This window comes from Suricata suricatta, chromosome 2 (genome assembly GCF_006229205.1).
Source record: "Suricata suricatta isolate VVHF042 chromosome 2, meerkat_22Aug2017_6uvM2_HiC, whole genome shotgun sequence".
In the NCBI taxonomy this organism is placed as follows: domain Eukaryota; kingdom Metazoa; phylum Chordata; class Mammalia; order Carnivora; family Herpestidae; genus Suricata; species Suricata suricatta.
Genome location: NC_043701.1, coordinates 46328209 through 46347588, shown reverse-complemented (window position 1 = coordinate 46347588; position 19380 = coordinate 46328209). Strand labels below are relative to the sequence as shown.

The 19380-nt window shown below is 43.6% G+C and overlaps 1 pseudogene; it reads right to left on the bottom strand.

Moving 5' to 3' along the window:
• The window catches only part of LOC115274920, a 63223-nt pseudogene extending 44342 nt beyond the window's left edge, over positions 1 to 18881 (bottom strand).
• Positions 18882 to 19380: the final 499 nt, after the last annotated feature.

The following is a 19380-nucleotide window of genomic DNA, read 5'->3' as shown; positions in this document are numbered from 1 at the left end:
AAATGCTTCCTGTAGGGACATACAATTGTTCCACTGAACAGGAAGTAGATAGTGCCATCTGCCCATTTCAAGTTGCTCACACCACTGAATTGACAGACAAAGAAGAGGGTTCCTGTTCTGGCTGGGGTGATTGGTCAGAATTCCCAAGAGGAATTGGGTTGCTGTGACACAGTGGTGGCAGAAAAGACTATGTCTGGAGCCCAGGAAATTCTCCTGGGTGCTTCTTAGCCCATCAGTGTGCTAAGAGTTACTGGAATAATATTGCAAACTGCCAGACTACTAAAAACTCAGGGTGTTCAGAGTAGCTCAGTTGGCTGAGCATCCAACTTCAGCTCAGGTCATGATCTCACGGCTCATGAGTTCAAGCCCCACATCGGGCTCTGTGTTGGCAACTCAGAGCGTGGATCCTGCTTCAGATTCTGTGTCTCCCTCTTTCTCTGCCCCTCTCCCACTCATGCTCTGTCTCTGTCTCTCTCTCTCTTTCTCTCTCCAAAATAATCATTAAAAAAATTTCTTTTGAAAAAAACTCAGGCCTTTCAGAAATGAAAGTTGGTAAAAAAAACACCTCAGACAACTGAGGTTTGGGTTCAAGGTGAAGCGAACATGGAATGGACATTGGAAGAAGCCCATCATCAATTATTACTCAACTATTATCACTGTCAACCAACTAGTTTTGTTACCAGTTACCAAAACAAGAACTGGAGAAACTACACACATTTTCTTCTTTGCTTGTGATGTATAACATTGAATACTGGTGGTGGTTAACTTTACAATTTGGCCTTCAGGTTGCAGAATATCCAGGGTGCAATGGTGATGTAAGGAGAAGAGAAAGTGCCATCACCGAGAGCTGAGTACAGTGGGTAAGGCTGCCTTTTCACATGCTCCCACTCTGTGTTCCCCTCTTTTGGGGAAGAGAGTTGGCCTGCATTCCTTTGCTTGAGGAATAGGGTTGCATTCTTTTGAGTGGAAACACAATACAGTTGTTGAATGGGTGCAGTGGAATGTGTGGTCTGAGTAGCAAAAGGGTGAATGTACCAGAGTGTGTCTTATGGCAGTTGGGTCCAGGTCCAAGTACATCCTTCTAAGTGCCCACTATCCCCTTTTCCAGACTCATCTGGCCAATTTCCTGTTAGGTGCTTCCCATGGGAGGCACTGGTGGTAGGTTCCAGTGCAGGAGGAAGGAATCAGCCATTTCCCCTACTACAGGCAGCAGCAGGGACATAACTGGGCTTGACTGCGTGTGCTACAGGCCCCAGCAGCCTGGGGGTGGTTTCAGCAACATCAGCAGTGAGTGTCCATTCATAAGATCCAGCCAAGTGACTGTGGCAGCTTCTGTCTTTAGGCAAGAGCCCCCTCTTTCTTTGCTCCTCAGCCCTTCCAACAGTTTCTTAACCAGTTTCCTACATTGCATCCTTCTCTGCTTGAAATATAGAATATGGAATGGTTCCTCCTTTCCTGTTTGCTCACTGAGTTACAGGGATTTTTTCGTATCAGCACAAAGCAAGCTTCCTCATTCTCCAGTTCAAAACAAAAAAACGGCATGCATCCTATTTTTATAAGAAGACTCAGATAATGGATATTTGTGTTGCTCTCAATCTTCTCTTCTAATCAGTAAGAGCATTAAGGACATTTCCATTTTAGGAAAATATTGTCATGGCATATATTTGGCAATGTTCATGTCGTTTTCCATTTGGAATTACACCTGCCGACGCTCTTGTGCAGACTTCTAAATGGCTGAAATGGGATTAAACTAGACTCTGGAATCCAGCAGCTGGCTACTTATTGCTTAATAAGTATTCTAAAATACTGTCCCTGTGTGTCTTAGCCTTATCTTTTCCAAATGAATGGCAAGCACCTTGAAGCTTGATATTCTGTCACCTTTTGAATATGCAAACATGGTGTGTGTTGGGGGGCTGGTTAGTCATACCCCTCCCCTTTATGATTAATGCCATCCGAACGAGTCATCTGACTGCAGCCAGGAAAAAGCCCTATGTTCCTTCCTGTGCATGGGCTCAGGCTTTCTCTTGAGGAGGAAGCTGATGAAACAGCCAATGCTGCCACATAGGTTAGTGGCTCAAATCGAGGTCCTGGTAATTTTATTATTGGTCTTATTCCAAGTCCTTTCATGGAGACAGTGCTGCTTCGAAGCCTTTTTCCTTTCACCAAGAAGCATTTTAAATTATTTGTGGGCAGTTCTCTTCTTCAGCCTGTGCAGCCGGGTGCCTTGGTTCAGCTTGGGGCTGGAGGGCTGCCCAGACCAGCACAATGGCCTCAGCCCCAAGAGGCTGCCTCAGGCCACATCTTAGCCACCTGACACTTGGCTTCCGCTGGCCTAAAGAATGGAGGCCTCTTCGGCTCTTTGCTAACACCACTCCACAACTCTGTTTCCTGATTGTATCTTCTTTAATTAATCAACCAGCACTTTTGCTACCTTCTCATTGTTTAGGGGAATTCTGACCTTTCTACTTCCAGCTTTAAGATGCGTTCGAATTTTCTAACATGGGAAAGGTCCTATTTACACTTGCCACGCCAACTCTCATTCAGCCTTTTCTAGGAGGATTTTTCTTCAGCTGCTTCACACTTTCACAGCAACTTGGAGTGTGACAGGAATCCTCAAACCTTCAAGCATCTTGGCTAGTAGGGACACAGGGCTGCATTTCTAAAATGAATATCCAGTCTTGTTCCACAAGGCTTCCACTGCTATAATCTTCATAATCCCCTGAAAGCATGACTCCCTGGCAAATCCAAGCTGGAAATTCTCATTAAGGGCAAAAACCAAAGCTGCTTTTGGTGGTAATGCTGTTCTACTGTCAACCTCATTGTCAGCCAAATTAACGAAATACATTTCTAATAAGCTGGCTAATGCTGGTAAGGAGTCAATAACCAAATCCATTTTAACTCTCAGAAGCTTAAATGCTGTTAAATCCCATTTTCTGTTCACGGGGCCGAGTCCCAGAAGATGTGTATGGGTTACATTTCCAAATAGGTGAAAAAATGAGAATGTACGGAAAGGAGCATTTTTTACTTTTTATGTTTCAGTAGTAGTCACAACATGCAATGAAATGTCTATTACATGTACTATTCCATTACAAATAGACATGGCCGCTCTTTCATTCATTCCTGATACAGTTAGCAAAATAGTTGGTGTTGAACAAAGCAGCATTTATCCATGATGAGGGGTACATTGATTTGCTCGTTTACCAGATGGCCACATTCACAGGTTACGTCCACAACTGGATTGTACAAGGATTTCATGGTAATTGATTGTAAAACTATCAAAACAGAAAGAACATGGAAATCTCACCCCCAACTCCTCAACAGCACATAGGAGATCTCTTAACGCACATGCTGTTCTTTTCCCTGGTAATTCCACATGCGGGTTGGGAAGTAGACGGCGAACTTAGAAGCCGCACATCCGACATCATCACAAATTAGTTTTGCCTCTTGTTGGTACATACTCCCTATGCTCAGGTTCAAGGGACACCCAGGAAACTGGTAAGTCTCCATCTGAATTTCAGTCAAAGGATTCAGTTCAACTTCTTTTGTCCCCACCGGTTTCACAGTTGGCAGTACTGCCGGCTTTCTCTCTAGCTGTCAACGCATTTGGAATAGACATTTCTCTGTGGGAACAGACTCTATACAGCAGTCTGGGGTTTGGTATATAATTTCATTAGAAATAAGACAGACTTCTAAAAACTCACTTAAGAACCACACTGTACAGCTTCATCTGGGATGTGGCCAACAGTTGTTGGAGTTCTATTAAATCAGCTTTTTTTCTAACTGCAAAAAGCAGAGGTTGAAATTTCATATTTTCTCCAGTCCTCAACCACTAGCTCAAATAGCTAGGGATGATTAAGAATAACACAATATGGAGTATTTTCAGAATCATACATTCATTTTTGCTGTGTTTGCCCAAAGGTGAAGAGAACTGACAAAATTTCATCTTGGCATACTGAATGTGAAGTACAGGCCTTGTACCAGAGTCCAGAATCCTCTTCTGCATAACACAGGGGAACGATCTGCTATTGCTGCTGGGAGTTAGCTTGTAACTGACAAAGGAGTAGTGCTTGACATGAAATAGGATTTTTATTTGTAATAGAAGAAAGGGTTGGCTTTCTAAATACCTAGTGGTAGTTTTCAAATTTAAAGTAAGCTAGATAAACATCTGTTTTAAGAGTCTCCTTGCTTCCTAAGAGTGAAAGTAGGTCAGATTTTTCCTTCTTAACTCCAAGATAGATAAACACTTTTGTTTCGCACAAAACACAAAACATAAAAGGTGGGCAGACTTCCATTTCCCATTAGAAAATATCTCAGTTATTCAACAATAAATATTAATGAACACTTATGAAGTGCCAGGTACACTACTAGGAGCTGTGAATACAGGGTTGAACACAATAGAGCAAAATCCCTGTCTTTATAGAGCTCACGTAATACCTCGTAAGGGCTTCCTGTAACGAATTGAAACATTAACAAAGTGTTGATATGAACAAACTAATGTTCCTCACTAAATGTGTGAAGGAGCAAATGTGATAAAAATTATAAATAAAAAAATACTGCACCAAGGATTTCTGTGACATTATTTTCCTTTAATGGAGCACCAGGATCCTTGAGTTTCTGCACTATTGTGTTGATTGTAATCAACAGAAATTTTAGATTCATTTGTCCTATGGAAAGGGTTGTTTTCTGGAAACCATCTTGCTAAGGACAAAACATCTTTCCTGGGGAGATTCAGACACAGAGCTGTAAAAGATTCTGGCAGGATGCGCACTGAAGGGAGAGGATGTCAACAATTGGAAAATGGCTTAGTTGCCAGGGGCTACGTATGATGACATTAGGAGGCACAAGATGGAATTAGACTGAGGACATGTGCAGGTCTGGTTAGGCTCAAAGCATCTAACAACCCCCTGTGAACTGATTTCAGGACAGCCATAGAGGCAGCCAGATGCAACTTTTCCTATCTCTGGATGGAAGTCTGATTTTGAAATCCAGAGTCTGGGGAAAATAATGGGAACTCGTGACTCCCCTTCTTGGTGCTTTGCCCCGTTCCGTCCCACCCCACTCCTCAGTTTTGGTATGAGCCCCGTAACAAAGTACCTTCCCTTCCCGTTTGGAAGAGTTCCAACCCAGAACATCCTCATGGCTACAGGGAAAGAGGAAGGAAGAAGAGACGCAGGAGGGGGAAAAAGAGGAAGAAAGGAAATACTTCTCTGCTTTGCAAGTGATAGGAACTTTTGGATTGTGCTGGCTAACGCACAGCTGCTTCTGTCCTTAGACACGCCCCCCCAGCCCCCGCAGTCTGGGCACCTGGACTCTCTCCTCCATCTGGCACTAATTATCTCAGCCAAACAGGGTTGTTTGTTGGTGGTGGTGGGTTGTGTTTTTTTCCTAAGATTTCCCATTAATTTTGTCCTGCCTTAGATTTGTTTTCCTTTCAGTAATGCAAGACGAATAAATTCCTTTGTTGCTCACGGGCAAAGGGGCAAAGCGGCTTTAACAACCTAATAACCAGCCAAAAACATCATTAGGCTCTAACAATGGTGGCTCATTGGTAAAATCGGCATTACTCCGATAGCACTCAGTGGGACTTCCCTCTTGGTCTTGAACATGTCTGTCGCCTTTTCTGGGCTCTAAGAACACACCTCAGCACAGGCCCCGTGGTTCTTCCAGAAAGAGCCCTCCCAAAACATATGCAAGAATAGGAAGCCACATTGGAAAGTGTTTAGGCTTGCTGCCTGATTTCTAGTAAGTCCTCTCTGATTTTGTTTGTTTTTACCCAGACACATGTTTATGTTCATGACTGAAGAGCATATAATCCTGGACATTGAAAATAAATAGATGTTATGTTTTCCAATTTATGGTTGAGCTTGTCGGTGGTTTTGCTACTTTGATTTGGGCTACGTGTCATTGTGCTACAAAGTGGTCTGGCTCCTTTAAGAAGCCACACGTTGTAGACACAGAATCAAGCTGAGTCATTCACCAGGAGAGAGAATTAGGAACGGCTGGGAGAGAGCTACTGGAGGTAAAAGCAGAGACAGAAAGGGAGCAAACTGCCTCTCGAGGAAATGTTCCAATGCCTCAAGCCCAAATGTGGAGGGGAAAATTTCGCAGGCATCGTCTTGCTAATGATGACAAATTCTGTGCACTGTGAGGTAAGGACGTCCCCTGTGTTAGGGAGAAAACTGAGGCTTCCCTTAGCCAGAGGCCAGCGGGGGCCATGTGGGCCAGCATACTGTCACTCCATCTCAGTCTACAAGGTTTGGTGGTCTGAGCATCCCCTTCCTCATAAAAGTCAGTGACTGCTGTTGGTCCTTTGAAAGAGTCAGTTGCCTCATAACCACGTTGCCCAAGTGATGGGATCCGGTTAGAGATGCATACCACATTTCAGTGAATTAGAGGAGGATATTAAAACTGACAAACTAACTAAGTGAAGTAGGACATTGTATTGTCTCAAATGTGAAATAAAAGAATAAATAAAAGACCAGAAGGACTAGTATTAAAGTTTAAATTTTATATTTGGTTATATCTTGGGAGTGGGCTTATGGGTCATTGTTGGTATTCTATGTATTGCTTCACATTTCCGTGTTATCTTTTACTTCTTAGTGTGGCCCAGGGAGCCAGAGTTGGCCCATCCTTTATTCAATTAATACTTCCTGTCTTTGGCGCTCTGTGGGGGATGGAAAGCTGAGCAGGTCCCGAGTCTTTACCTTGATCTATCACCTCCCATGGGTCTGACATCACCAGCCCTTCTTCCTGGATCTGATCACTGGGTTTTGATCCCCTTCTCAGGGCCAGAGCCCCTTGCTGTCCCTGCTGCATTGGTAGTGTGCCTTCTCAAATACAAGCGAGACTCTGTCCTGCTCTTCCTTCAGACCCCACTTAGAGGTCAGCATGTCAGGAAGGCTTTTTCTAACCACCCAAGACAATCATGCTCTCACTGCTTTGATTTTCTTTATGACACTCATCAATATATATCTTTAGAGATATGTATACAGTTGAACATTCCCACCAAAATGTACTGTCTTTGAGGAAGGGTCTTCAGTCTTGTTCATTGCTAGATTTCTACCATCTGGACCAGTGCCTGGCACACAGTGGGCACTCAAAAAGTATTGTTCTCTTCCTCAATGCAAAAGTTGTGGGATGTGTTTTACATGTATCAAGAATGAGCATCAATACACAGATTCTGGCATCCAGACACAGTGTCCTTATTTTTTACAATATTCCTAAAATTCTTACCCCAACATTGTTGCACCAGTAGGAAATTTCATTTCAGTTAATAACTGAATTCTTCCCTCCCTACCCGTTCTCAGGGGGTGGGGGGGTCAAGATTCTAAGAGTCTAATGCAGTAACAAGGGCTTTGAAGAAGGGACACTGTTAATCACCCTACCATATTTTGTCCCCATGGTCCCTTCATGCCTGACGGCCCTCTGCCGTTTCTGAGCAAGGCTGAAAACGTCAGTGCCTCTAGCCTCAGCTCCCCAGATGCTTTACCCAAAATCTCCTCCTCTCTGGGGTCTTGCCCCAACATGGCCTCTGCCGGGAAGCAGAACCCACAGTCCGTGCTCCTCCCCACAACTGGAGGGATTTCTTTTTCATCTGTTGTTTCCCCACTGTGTTTTTAAGCCACTAAGCTTTTCTCAAACTCTGCCCTCCCCTTGGGCCTCTGGCTTTTAGAAAACAGAAGTGAGAATCCTTCTGCTTCTCCTCCTGCCACTTACCTCCCTGAAGCAAAGGATGTGGAGGCTGCTACCTGCTCAAATGGGGAACGGAAAGGGAGAACTTCAAACAACTCTAACACAAGACAGAAATGTAGGGTACAGGAGTGGGACAGATAATGCAGAGGGGGAAATGATTCCATTGAGGCAGGGGTGGAAAGAGTGAAATCCAGGCAAAAGGAAGACTTAAGGCATCTTACCCTTGTGAGTGAGCCTGGAAGGCTGGGCAGTATTTCATTTCATGAAGTGTGGGGGCCAGAGAGAGAAGCCTAAGTAAAAGGGAAACCGAGGTGGTGTATAGCTGATGGTAAATGATCTCATCTGACTGGATGTGTTTGAGCAGTGGGAAAAGAAGTGTCCCAAAAGGTAGATGGGAGTCATTTTATTTTGTGACAGGCCCTCAAAGTCAGGGTGTTTTGATGTTAACTTGAAAATAGTTGGCAGCCACCAGGACATAGAGCAAGAAGAGAAGTGTGTGTTAGAAAATGAAACAGCAACACTGTCGAGGATTGGTTGATGGTTGGGGCCGGTGACTGGGAAGGCCAGAAGCAGGGAGAGCATTCCTGTCGTCTATGAGGCAGAAGGAGAAGAGAGACGCAAAAGATATTGAGGACGTAGAGCGTGCAGGGTTGACCGCTGGTCCAATGTGAAGGATGGTGATGGCAGGAATGGAGGTGTTCTCTGTAGATGAGGGAAAACCAAGAGCAGCTGCTGGCTCATGGGGGAAGGTAACAAGCTGCTTATGTGGGATCTGAGTTTCCACCAGGAAGGTTGGAGCTGTGGGCGGGGAGCTCAGGAGAGCGGTCTTTCCCATGACTGGAAGGGGATGTGGGTAAGGAGGCTGCAGCCCTTTGCTGGGGTTGGGGAGGAAAACCAAGGGATCCAGTATCGGTATTGCTTTGATTGTCTCAGTAAAGAAGGAGGCAAGGCTGTTTGCTGAGAGCAAGGGGAGCCGTCCCTGGGTCACCCTGGAGCTTGAATGTGGACACAGTTTGAAACAGCTGCACTGGAAACAGCTCCACTCATTGGAGATTTCTTTTTTTTGATATCTATTAAGATGCTGAAACCCTCAACATAATAAACCTGAAAAGAGTCCATTCCCAAGGAACAAAATGGCAGACCCATGCCACATCAAGTTTTTTCTTCATAAATACAGAATCCTTTTATGGTAGATTTATGAAATCTGTCCAGGCAGAGACAAGAAGAAATGGGCTTTAAATCCCGTATCTCAGGTGGCTCAGTCAGTTAAGCATCTAGCTTTGGCTCAGGTCATGATCTTGCGGTTCGTGGGTTCTATCCCCAAGTCGGGTTCTGTGCTGACAGCTAGCTCAGAGCCTGGAGGCCGTTTGGATTCTGTGCCTCCCTCTCTCTGCCCCTTCCTCACTCACACTCTGTCTCAAAAATAAACATTAAAAAAAATCTCGTATCTAGTTTGAGGCATATTTTAATTATACCATTCTCTGTGTTTTCTGCTAGACATGCTCTCTTCATTTCATGTTGTATACCATTCATTGGAGATTTCTTTTTAGTAGTTCCTGCCAGGAACTACTGACCAGCATTCCCGACTCCCGCACTCTCTTGACCAGTGTTGAACTTCTGTTCCCATCGAAGTTCATCTTCACCCGCCCTCAGGCAGATGGCAGGGGTGGCATGGGGTGGGGAGAGCTCTTCACAGAGACCAATGACCCTTCAGGCTTCAAGGTCACTGCTGCATCTACAACTGGAGCAAGTGAGAAAAGGGAAGCTGAAACTCTGCCTCACTGTGGGGTAGGCACCCAGTGGTGCAGCAAGCCATCTCCCTGTTTACCCCATTTCATCTTTTCCAAGGTTTTCCATGCCTCCTTGTCTCTCCAGATCTGATCTTCATTTTTATTTGGTGGTACCTCTGTTGGGGATTCAGGAATTTGTATGAAGTGAGACGTAGGAAAGAACACAAACCTCTCTGCATTCTTAGCCTCACTGATGATGTCTTCACTTAAAGATGATCCCATGAGAATTGTTGGTACTAGTATTAAACTACCTGATTTCAACTTTCGTACCTGCACATACCCTAACAACACAGGATTGTTGGATTCTTTTTCTCATCTTTGTAATACTTCCAAGTTGGAAATGGGGCTATCAATTCATTTTACTCTGCTCCAGTCCAAGGGGGGAAAAACCCACCAAAGAGCTGGAAATCACAGAACATTTCTTTCTCTTCTCTCTCACCACCCAGCAAGGGAAGAAGATGATCTAGAAGCAATGTTAAGTGGAGCTTGGTTTACTTATGAGGCCAAAAGAGAATTGCATTTGTCATTACATAAGAAACTAGGACGTAAGGACCTTTTCTTATGTTCTAGCCTAACAAATGATATTTTCAGGGGCAAAAGGGGCATATTTGAGGGAGCTGTGCCTTATTAGAGCTCCCTTTTCCTCTGTCCTTCACAGCCCAGGAAAGTACATGCTGCTGAAATTTCACCCTGAACAAACTACCTCATTTGACTAAACAAGACCTTTCTCCACCATTCCCTCCAGCTTGTGCAAGACGAGCTGCAATTTTCTAGTGCAACATCGCTCCAAGTCTGCCTTTTTTTTTAAATAGAATTGGCATATTTTTTCACTTTTGTTTATTTTTTTCCCAAAGCCTTTGGCATTTCCCTTCAGTGAGTCACACTATGGGACCATTTCAAAACCATCTCCTTACAAGATATTTCTTTTCTCAGGGGAGATGGGAAGTTGGGTAAACGACAGCCTGTCCCAAGATGTTACTGTATAGTGTGTGGGGATTTTATTCTATTTTATTTTTATTTATTTTAAAGTTTGTTTATTTTGAGATAGAGAGAGGGAGAGAGTGAGAGAGAAAGAACTCAGGTAGTGAAGGGGTAGAGAGAGTGTGAGAGAAAATCCCAAACAGGCTCCGCACTGTCATTGCAGGGCCTGTCACAGGGCTCGAACTTGAAAATCATGAGATCATAACCTAAGCCCAAATCAAGAGTCAGATGCTTATCTCATTTGTTTGCTTGTTTATTTATTTACTTATTTATTTTAGCAGGCTCCATGGGCATGGAGCCTAACATGGGGATTAAACCCACAGCCCCCAGAGTAAGACATGAGCTGAGAACAAGAGTCAGCCATTTAACTGAGAGACCCAGGCTCCCCTGTGTGGGGGGATTTTAATAAAGTAATGTCATCTTTCTTGCCACCAAAGCCACTTGATGAATGGGCTTACAAGGAGACAGTCTTCTAGATCTTTCCCTGATTCCATCGAGACAAGATGGGAAAACTAAAGCATGGTTGTTAGGGCTTGATTCATACCAACTGGTGGTGGTAAGCAGCACTTTTACTTCCTCCATTAAAAAGTTCAGATATTTGAGAATTCAGATTTTGTAACAAAATAATGGAACTAACAGAGGTGGAAGAATACAGGTAAGGGGAGAGAAGGCAGAAGCAGGGAGTGCTTGGACCCTCACCATTCTCGGGGCACTGAGACTTGTTCTTGAGGCCCTGGTCAGAGTGGCCTGCTCCTCTCTGCCTCTGGAAAGCCTCCAGCCTTCCTCCTTCCTCCTCAGTTTGGATATCTCCTTCTTCCCAGAAGTAATTAGTCACGCTCTATCCTCTGCTCTCAAAGGGCTTTGTCCTTTCCTCCAGTAGAGTACTTGGCCCTCTGGGATTATGGTCATTTATGTAGCAGTCACCCACCTTCCCTTCACATGGCTCTTTTCGAGGGGCAGAGGCATGGGCCAAATTTGTCTCCATGTCTTCACCACCCAGAACAGGTCCCGATGTATAGGAAGTTTAATATGGCACATCCTAATATAAGATGGCAAGCATGCATGGGTCAGGGATTCACAGGGAATTTCTGTTCATAATGCGACGTGGGCGTCTGGGTTGTCCTAGTCACTTCAGAGAACACCCCTCTTCTCCTGTCCTCCGTTCTCTCGGCCGTGTAGTTTCCTTTTCTCCTTTGATTCATGTAAGAAAATATAAAGTATCAGCAGAAGTTAATAGATGTTATGTAAATGTTGATGATACATATGCACTGGGATAGTAGGAAAACTACCAGCATGTATTCCCACTACACGTCAGAATGTAGAAGCTGCCTTTAATCTTTCTACTGAGCTTTGACTTCTGAATGTGGTGGACATTTTTTGGCTCTTGGCTTCCCAGCCTCCAGGCCCCCTATCTTCCAGTAACAACACCCTGGGTTTTTTTTTTTGTTTGTTTGTTTTTTTTGCAACGAGGGGGGTTATTGTCTGACCCTGTTGGGCGCAACCTTGGTGGTACTGAGTTCAAGGTGGCCTGCTCTCCCTTGGTCTGGGAAGAGTTACCAGTAGTCATCACTGCGCATAGTGTGGGGTTGGGGAGAGGATGCTTCTACTTAATTTTTGCAATGGGCAATTTGAAAATTAAAGACTTAAGAGAAATAATTCTATTTGCCCCAAAGATCTGGCAAGTGACAATGAACGTCCCTGTTAAATCCATTTGAACAGCAACCACAGCCCTGGTTTCCCCCACTCAAATGCACAGGGCCCAGGGGAATGCAGACAGCACAGCGTCACACTCCTCAAGTTGCCAAAAATCCCTTTAAAATGATTGAGCAGATGTCTTTTCTTGGGGTTGAGCAGAAATACATCACAAACGGCCTGCTTTCAATTCCAGGCTTGTCGTCTTCGGGGCAACAAAATCAATCACTTTCAGGTTTGTTTTCTGGATGTTTTTTTTTTTTAATCTTTGGAATTATAATAGCAAGAACCAGTACAGGATGCAGGAAAACTAAACACATCTGTGCAGGTCTCTGTGTTCCACCCCACGGTACAAACTTCCTGTGTGACGGTGGTGGAGAGGCAAGCCTCCAATGGGCATCCGTGTAGCAGGGGCTCGGCACGGAGTAGCTTCTGAGCTTAGAGCCAGAAGATTAAATGGCATGAAGACCGACACGGCCATGGCTCCTATGTCATCAGCAGTAGGAGTGGGGGTCTTGTCAGTCAAGCAGTTTGTCACAGGATCTGTGCTTGGTTTCTGGCCTTACCTATCATGTGTTTGGTGGCAAGAGAAAAGACGACTTAAGAACTGCACATGAATTAATAATTATTTTTAATTTATTATTTATTAATGCTCTTAGTACTTTTCAGAGAATCGTAATTCAAGTTTACATGAGTTCCTCTTGGGTGGAGCAGATACCGTTCCCAAGGATCTGGCTTACACAACCTTCAAAATAAAGCAGATTTTTAATGAAGGTACACACCACTTGACCCCACATGGGTCACTGACACTTACCTGCCCATATCATCAGGTGAGAAAGAACTTAGGAATGAGGAGGCAGTGTGTCGCCTCCGTGGAGAGATGATGGGAGTTGAAGGAGAGACACCTGGGTTTGAATCTGGACTGGCCCTGCCAAGGTTGTAGAAACGCGCAAGTCTCTTTGTATCAATGAGGGGCCATGACCTCATCTGTGGAATGGGGAAACCATCTCCCTGGCGATATCTTGTGAACATCTGGTGCATTTTAAGGGCTTAGACAGGATAGCTGTTATTATTACCTCTGATTTCACAGAATTAGGAATGTACCGCTAGAACAAACCCCTCTTTTGCCATGTGGGAACAACTCCTCAGCGGTCAAGGCTGAACCTGGCAGACTAGCCCATGGGCCTCCCAAAAAGGCCATTGCAGCACAAGTGCTTTTCTGCCTCCTGACAATGGCAATCCAAGGTCAAATCAACTCCCTACTCCGCCCCTCAGCACAAGGCAGCAACAGCTCTCAGCAAGCCTCCCTCACCCACCCCCACCTCTGCTTTCTGCACGTTTGGGGAGAGGAGAGCAGTGCTGACTTGGTTCCTAATTCCAGATTCTGTAGAATTCCAGCTCTCTCTGATCTCAGCCAACACATGGCCAAGTCTCCCTCTCTGGCTTCCTCTAAGCCCTCCTTCTCACAAAGTTCGGGTGCCCTCATCACCCCACTGCCAGGCTGCCTAGGAGACCCTCCTGGGATTCTCCTGAGCAGATTTAATCCACCGGGGTCTATCCCGGGGCTCTGCCTCCACAGCAAGATGAACCAAAGGGCAGTTCTTTCTGAGATTCTGGGGCCAGTTACACACAAACACACACTATATAGGTATATAAAATCTATAATGTGTATATAAGACATATCATGTGTATATATGTACAACATAGGCAGAAAACTGCATAAAAATCCTGTCTTCTTCCCCCACAACCAACACCCAGTCCTGCCTTCACTACTGCCTTTGGTTTCTTATTTATCTTCCCAGAGGCACCAATCCTTTACAAAATCTGTTTCCTTCTCTCCCTTCCTCTTTCTCTTATTTGTTTATTTAATTTCCTTTCCTTCTTTTCTTATAAATGAAAGCATAGTGTATTGTTACATGCTTGCTTTTTTAACTTAACAAACTAGGTACGGGGCACCTGGGTGGCTCAGTATGTTAAGCAGCCGACTCTTGATTCTAGCTCAGGTCATGATCTCACGGTTAGATTCCTGGGTGTGAGCTCCACCTCGGGCTCTGAGCTGATAGCGGAGGCTGCTTGGGATTCTCTCATTTGCACGCATGCACTCTCTCTCAAAATAAATACACTGACTTTAAAAAATCAATACATAATTTAACACACTCTGTTAAATGTGGACTTTTTCTGTCCCCTCAAACAGTGCTTTTCAAATCTTTATGTATCTATCACCTCATCATCTAAAAGTTGCTGAAGGCATACCAAAAGAATAATTATTCATTCATTTATACAGTATAATCATGCACTACTGTGTGAATAACATTTACATTATAAAATAGTAATCAAAATATAAACTTTAAATGATAAAGAAATTTTACATACTTAATTTTTTAAAACTGTATTTGATTTTTAGTAGTATAAGTATTTTTACTCTCTAAAATATCACTGCTTTTTAATAGGATCAATGTGTTGGATATGGTTTGTCATGTCTGAAAAAATCTAGGGGCACCCTTTTGTGATACAGCAATTCAAAGTCTGGTTATACGTTCAGTTTACTTTGACACTTGGATTCAAAGTCCATCAGAGCTGAAGAAGACACTTCACAAATGGAAACACATAGATCCAAATGGAAGAAATATCTCAGTAGATGAGCTTTATTGACTCCCCAAACTCATTTTTCAATCCTATCTATCCTTTATTCAAAGATGTTTGTTGAAAATTTCCTTGATTTAAGTTTTTTTTTTCCTTTGTAATATGCCACAAAGTAAATGGAAACATTTCCAAACATCTGTTTTCAAAATGTTCTTGCCATATAGGTTGACTTTCTTTTGAAAAGAAATGATTTTCTCAGGGCTCCTGGGTGGCTCAGTCAGTTAAACCTCAGACTTTGGCTCAGGTCATGATCTCACAGTTCATGGGTTCGAGCCCTGTGTTGGGCTCAGTGCTGACAGCTCAGAGCCTGGAGCCTGCTTGGGATTCTGTGTCTCCCTCTCTCTCTGCCCCTTCCCTGCTCATGCTCGCTCTCTCTCTCGCTCTCTCTTTCTCTCTCTCTCTCTCCTCTCTCTCAAAAATAAATATTAAAAAAATTTAAAAACAAGAGATGACTTTGTCAATAATTGTGAAAGTGTCACTTCTACCTTGAAAGGACAGATTATGTGTTTACTATTTATTTGCATGTGTGTTTACTTTTAAATAATATCTGTTAGACAACATACTAACAGTAGCCACTTGCCACGACAGAAAAAGACAGCTCATCTGCAACACTTGCCTTTTCGTCAAAGAAAGAATGCACGACTCGTTCCCAGGCCCTACAGCTCTTTAAGTACACTGCCATGAAATGACCGATGTGGTACGAGAGGCACTACCTGGCCATTCCCCATCGCATGGCAACGCCCTATAAAGATCCTACTTTGTGAAGGCCTTGTTTTTATGAAATTAATCTGATTGATAGTATCCTATACGCATAGAACTTGCAATTGGCAATACACTGGACCCAGAATCACCAGAAGGTCCCTCACCTCTCCCCCCTATAGCTCCTCTCTGTGTGGAAGTTGGTCACAGTAATGGCAGCCAGGTGGGACATCAGACTGTCTCATGTTTGGACTAAGAGAGGGCATCTTAATGGATTGTCTTGAATTTCTCATGGAGAGTGTGTACCCCACACAAAGGGTCTCTTACACAAAGGACTCTCTCCAAGCGAATTCAAAATCTTGCTTTCCTTTAGTCTCTGAACTACTCTTCCCTCCCTTCTTTTAAAGTAAAATAACCTGCCAGATTTAGTCTCCATAAGACGGTACCCTCATGGGAGTCGGCGAGGGTTGTCTTGGGAAGACCTGGCAGATCATCCCCCAGTCCTCCCCACTGTCCCATGCCTGGTGCAGGGAGACGATAAAACTGACCATAGCTACAGCTTCTATTTATTGAGCTGTTATTTTGTGTTGGTCCTTCTGCTAAGTGTTCTATAAATGCTGTCAATTCTCTTAGTTCACTCTAGTTATCTTCTGTAACATCTTCCCAAATGCCGAATTAGTGAATTCTGAATCATTGATCCTGGGGGAAATACAGCATGTGGCTCCTACTAGCCTCTGGTCACATTTTTGTCAACCAATTAATAATTAACCTTGTTTTATATGTATATCTGTTTAAAGAAACCTTAAAAATATATATTCTTGCTTGATTAGTATCGAACTCATGGCCAACAGCACTATAACTCATGCTTGGATGGAGAATATCTAACAGATGCCTTTCTCCGCAAGGCACATCACAGCCTTCTTGCACGGAGGAACACTAGACAGTATTTCAGCACTGTGCATAGGAGCCCTTTTAAACAGCAAAAGGACCAACAAAAAGCAGAAAAGTGCAAAACAAAACAAAAAAATACACGGCACTACATAGACTACAAAAAGAACACCTGTTTGATCATAGTTGAGAACATGCACATTGGGCAACTCAAATTTTTCATCACTTGGTACATGTTCACAAATGAGTACAAAAGTGAGCAAGTCTTGGTTTTGGGGTTACAGGTACATTTTAGTGCCTAGGTCATACAAATATGGAATGAATAATGAAGACTGACTGTATCATCTCATGGTACCCTTGTGAAATAAGTACTAGTACAATGATGTGTGAACTGAAAAGAACATCAGCACAGCAATGTGTTGGGAGTCTGCTTTGGGATTTGGCGAAGCAAGGACAGTGAGATGACATACCCAGAAATGTCCAGTGCTGGTGTGGCACACACAACTATACTCTTGCTTCCCCGGCCACAGGTGGTACCCTTTCCACTGCATATTTTTGGGATCAAAAGCAACAATTAAAATGACGGTGGGGCTACATGCAAAACTCTAGTTTATTTTCTGCAATAATTAAAATCTGATGGTTTGTCATATATGGGCACAATGAAAAAAATGTAAAAACACACACACACAAAGGAAGTTCACAAACCTGAATGAAATCAGGCACAAAATGAGAAATTAAAAGAACTCAAAATATTTGCAGCAAGAACAAGTTTTGACTTTTTAAATTTAGTTCTCCAGTGAGCCAATTCATAAATGGGTAATATGAGAGGAAAATGATGTTGAAAAAGCCAAACATGCTGTAGAAAATTAGAGATGAGAGCACATGATGCACAAATAGGCAAGATGTGCCAAGATGTGATATTTTAGCTGGAAAATCACTAATGTATGCATATTTATAAATGTATATATTTTGAGGCCAGATTGTCTCAAATTTTTTGAGATTCCAACAATTATACAAAATTAGTTCATTCTCTATTTGGCTACAAGAAGCACAGAACTTAAAATCCAAATTGAAAACGCCTCATAACTAATGCGGCCCTGCAGGTTTGGTAAATGGCTATACTTGAAATGAACCAACAAACTAAAAACCCCAAAAAGCAAAAAACAAAGACAGAAAAGACAAAGATTCAGTGTGTTCTTTGAATATGATTCTCTGCGTATTGCCAATTGGTACATTATTACTTTTATATATAAAATTTCTATTTCAAAAATTCCAAACTACCTTTCTTGCTAAGACGCTCCACATTCCCAAGTCTTTGCCCACCACCATCATGATGACACCTATGCCTTTGGTGTGAAAATGAGATGCTCTTATCCAATACTTCCCAAATACTTCCAGGTACATACTATGGCAAACTCTACTGTTTCTTACAGAACAAAATCATGTTACAACTTTACGCATGCTCTGCACTTTGCAACAGACTCTTAGAAGGAATTCAAAATTCCTATTCAAGACCTCTGCCTTCCATTTATCTGCTTCCATCTGAAACAGTGTCTCCGAATCCATTCTTCCCCATTTTTTAGGTCAGAAGATACCATTCCGGCGGGGGGAGGGGGGGGTGTAGGAGCCAAGATGGCGGAACAGCATGGACGGTTTTTTCCCATCTCATGTACAGGAAACACAGCCAGGTCAACACTAAACCTCCTGCACACCTAGAAAACTGAACTGAGGATTAACAACAATCTGCACAACCTGAGCCACAGAACTCAGCAGGTACCCGGCACGGAGTGGTGAGCTAGGGGAGAGAGGAGCCGCGGAGGGCATGGAGCAGTTTTTGCTGCAGAGAGAGGACAGAGATGGGGGGGGCGGGGTGCGGGAAAAGTGCCCTCGCTCCAAAGCAGCTAGAGAGAAAGTGGAAAAGTGGAAACAGCTGCAGGGACTGAACTGACAAAGGAGAAAAGAGAGGGTTTAAATGCCATTAAGACTCTATGAACAGGGCAGGGAACAGAGTCTGAAACGCTGCAGTTCCATACCTGGTAGTGCTCTGGTGGGAAGGGCGAATCCCCAGGAGCAGAGTTGGGTCTGGGAGGTCCTTGGGCCATGCGTGATTTTCCATAACCCCGGAAATGCTGCTGCTACATGGTCCCGTGAACTCCTTCTGGGGCGGGCTGGCACCCAGCCGCAGTCTCTGAACATCGACAGCAGCACAGTCCTGCGAATGTTCCTGGGTGCGGCCAGCTCCCGGCCATTGCTCTGTGAGACCCTCCCCCAGAGGATCGGAGCGGGTCAAAGCCACAGTCCCTCAGAAGTGAGGGGTTGGGAAACAGCCGCAATTGAGATGAAACTCAGGAGGGAGGTCTGGCAACCTGCCGGCATGATCACAGACAGTGTAAAAGCGGGGAGTGGACAGAAGCTGGAGACAAAGGACTGATGCATGATTGCTGATGGGGAGAACAGAGTTCTGATACCAGAGGCTGGGAATCTGGGTGACGCCATTTTCACTCAGTCGGCGCATGCGTACACACACCTCCAAGCGCCACAACAATCCACCCCTGTATGCTAAGCAGCGCCATCTAGTGGAGAATTGAGCCATAACACTAAGCCCCGCCCAATTGGACCAACCTCGCTCTTTAGGAACAGCACAAATCTCTCAGCCTGCTGTTTAAAGTTTAAAGTGCTTCATAGTTTGACTAGGGGAAAATGATGTAATTTTAATCGTATTCCAGTCTGCTTGCTGGTCCATCTATTTAGTTTTCTTTTTTTTAAATTTCTTGTTCATTTGTTTACTTTTACTTGAATACAGAAGGGAAATTTTTATTTTTATTTTCAATTTTTATTAAAAATATTTTTCTTTATTTTTTCTACTAAATTTTTTACTTTTGTAAATTTTTCAAATTCTATTTTACTTCCATCATTTTAAGTTATTCTGTTTCACTGTATTCATTTTCTCATATTTTCAAGTGTTTTCTTTCTTTTTTCCCCTTTTTTCTCTAAT